This window comes from Gavialis gangeticus, unplaced genomic scaffold (assembly GCF_001723915.1).
Source record: "Gavialis gangeticus isolate Ggan-Ray unplaced genomic scaffold, GavGan_comp1, whole genome shotgun sequence".
Classification (NCBI taxonomy): Eukaryota; Metazoa; Chordata; order Crocodylia; family Gavialidae; genus Gavialis; species Gavialis gangeticus.
In genome coordinates, this window is record NW_017729019.1 from 324691 (window position 1) to 327638 (window position 2948).

At 53.1% G+C, this 2948-nt stretch overlaps 1 protein-coding gene across 1 annotated transcript in view; it reads right to left on the reverse strand.

Annotated features, from left to right (window-relative positions):
- SLC26A8 (solute carrier family 26 member 8) overlaps positions 1–1133 on the reverse strand; it is a 38758-nt gene extending 37625 nt beyond the window's left edge. The window contains exon 1 of the mRNA XM_019513775.1: positions 1060–1133. The gene's annotated coding sequence lies outside the window, so the exon portion shown is untranslated. The remainder of the gene's footprint in view (positions 1–1059) is intronic.
- Positions 1134–2948: the final 1815 nt, after the last annotated feature.

Sequence of the window (2948 nt, forward strand, 5' to 3'; positions counted from 1 at the left end):
TGCTTCCTCCCCAGGTGCAGCACCTTGCACTTGTCAGTGTTGAATCCCATCCTGTTCTCATCCTCCCAACCCCTGTAACCTGTCTGGGTCCGATTGCAGCCTATTCCTCCTTTCTAGCATGCGCACATCCCCCCCACATCTTAGTTTCATCAGCAAATTTGAACAGGGTGCTTTTTTCCCCCTTGTCCAAGTCACTGATGAAGATGTTGAACAGCGTGGGCCCGAGGACCGAGCCCTGGGGGACCCCACTGCCCACATCCCTTCAGGTCGAAAATGACCCACCACCACCACTCTCTGGGTGCGGCCCTCCAGCCAGGTGGCGACCCATTTGACTGTGTGGGTGTCGACACCACAGCCCCCCAGTTTTTTAATGAGAACGGGGTGAGCGACAGTGTCAAAGGCCTTCCGAAAGTCCAGAAAGACTATGTCCACTGCTACCCCTGCATCTAAGGATTTGGTGACCTGGCCGTAGAAGGCCACCAGGTTGGTCTGACAGGACCTGCCTCTAATGAACCTGTGTTGGTTGCCCCTAAGCATGACCTCCCCCGCTGGCCCCTCGTGGACATGCGCCAGGATAATTCTCTCAAAAAGCTTACCCAGGATTGAGGTAAGACTAACCGGCCTATAGTTTCCTGGTCCTCCTTCCTCCCTTTTTTAAAGATGGGAACCACGTTGGCCCTCTTCCAGTCCTCTGGCACCACACCAGAGCACCACGAGTGCTCGTACAGCCGTGCCAGGGGTCCCGCAATGACCTCAGCCAATTCCCTCAACACTCGGGGGTGGAGATCGTCCGGACCAGCTGATTTAAACACATCCAGTCCCTCCAGAAGTTCCCTGACTAGATCCTCGCTGACCCTAGGCCTGGGTGCACCTCCCCTGGGTCCTATCGGGATCCCAGTGAAGGGGGTGACCCGGTCCCTGCTCAGGAAAATGGAGGCAAAGAAATTGTTAAATAGGTTAGCTTTGTCGTCTGGTGTGACGACCAAATTTCCTTTGCTCCAGGCCTCCCTCTGTCCCTCACCCCTTAGCCGCTGGGGCCGTCCCAGGCAGGCTGCCCACCCTGCCCACAGCAGTGCAATGGCAGGCGCTGGCACAGCTGTCCCCTCAAGACCGGGCTCGACCAACTGCCAGCCTGGGGGGAGGGGTGAAGGATCTTTCTGGAAGGCTCCCACCCCAGGAGGGCGTCGGGTCGCATCCTCCTCTTGGAGGAAACTGCAGCTGATCCACCCCTGAGGGAGGGCGTCTGACTCCCTCCCTTGCACGTCTGCCCCAGGTGGGATGAGAGCCGAGTCCCAGGTCTACCCGCTGTCCTCGACGGGCATGCAACGCGGGGGACGGCTCCCAAGGGCCTGGAGAGGCATCGCCAAGGATCCTGCATGGCAAACAGGAAGGTCGCAGCGCAGACGCCAGCTTCCCGGCTGCAGCCAGCGTTGCCAGCACAGAGTGGAAGCAACATCGCTGGACTGGAAGTTGCGTGCGGGCATCTGACCCCCAAAACAAGCGCTCTACTCACAACTTGAGCTCTCATGGCAGCCAGAGGAAATGTTTCAAGGACACATTCCAGAAAATGGAGGCCCACATCAAGAGCTGGGAGCTGGCTGCTAACTGACCCCAAAGGTGCTGCAACCTCAACCAAGCGGCAGCCTGCTCGAGGTAAAGCATCTGGCCATCTAAGCATAGAAGAGAGAGTGGAGACAGGAGAAGGAGAGGCCCCAATGTACAGCTGACTCCCCCCGAAGAAAGACCTGCAACATCTGCAGACAGGTCCGTGGCTCAATGATTGGACTCTTAAGTCACCCGAAGACCCATCGATGAGGCATGGTAGAGATCGTCCTCGAATCAAGGGATTGCTGCTGCTGGCCCTTTGAACTGTGCGGGCTAGTTAGACTTGGCTTGTACGCACATTGCAAGTGGCAGCACAGGCGAGAACCAACCTCCTCCCTACTTATAACTTCTCAGGGGAGCAGACTTCAGCCCCACAAAGCCAAACTCCAACACCAGGGATGTGGCTTGGGTGGGATCATGATCAAATTGCCCTAGATGGGGCGAATACCACACAAATATCACTATTCCTGTCTCAGGGATAAGCAGAGGCTTGACCTCAGGCCCGAGGTGAAGTATAGCACGGTCCACGATCCTAAATTCAAACCCTGCTAAGCACCCGTTATTTGTTGGTTGCCCATTGTTCGTCTCTTTACTTTCTTCTTATTTTAATTCAGGCTTCACTTCAGCACTGCTTATTAGGACGTGCTTTACTTGAAGTGCTTATTTAAATCCAGTTGGTTTAATCTAATTACCTGAAACACATGCTTCACGTTAAGTATATCCACATCTGCTTTGGCAGCATGCCTCATGCAATGCAGACAAACACAGATATTCCACTTCCCTAAAATATTAATAGCGCAGAAGGTGCATGCAATGGGAGCCCAGGACACACTGGGAAATCTAACCGGGGGACAACTATCATTGCACATCCTTCAGATGGAGGACACTAGAGGCCAAAGTGGCATTAAAAGGAAGAACATGGTCACACCAAACTGGGACTTGGGCTCTCCTAAATCTGCTTCTGTACAAATGCATCAGGTATCCAGGTTGTAGCTGTATTGGTCTAGAGGAAAAAGCAATCAGGGCTCATGGACAGAGGCGATGCCTTTTATTAAAATTTTTTTTGCAGAGATCTTGTTGGTTCAATTGCAAGCTTTCAGGCACAAACACCCTTCATCAGGCATGAGAAACACCCTTCATACTGGACGCATGGAATATGTTGACTTTTAGCTGATTTTTTTAATGAAATCTTCATATTTTCCCAAGCTGGAAGCAACCGTGACCACCTGAAACCTGCTCCTGCCTTTGTTTCAAAGTAATTTGCATCATCACAGACCCTCGCAGGAGACCTGTCCTTGCCAACTACAAACTGCTGCCTTGAGTTTTCCCTCTGTAAAATCCTA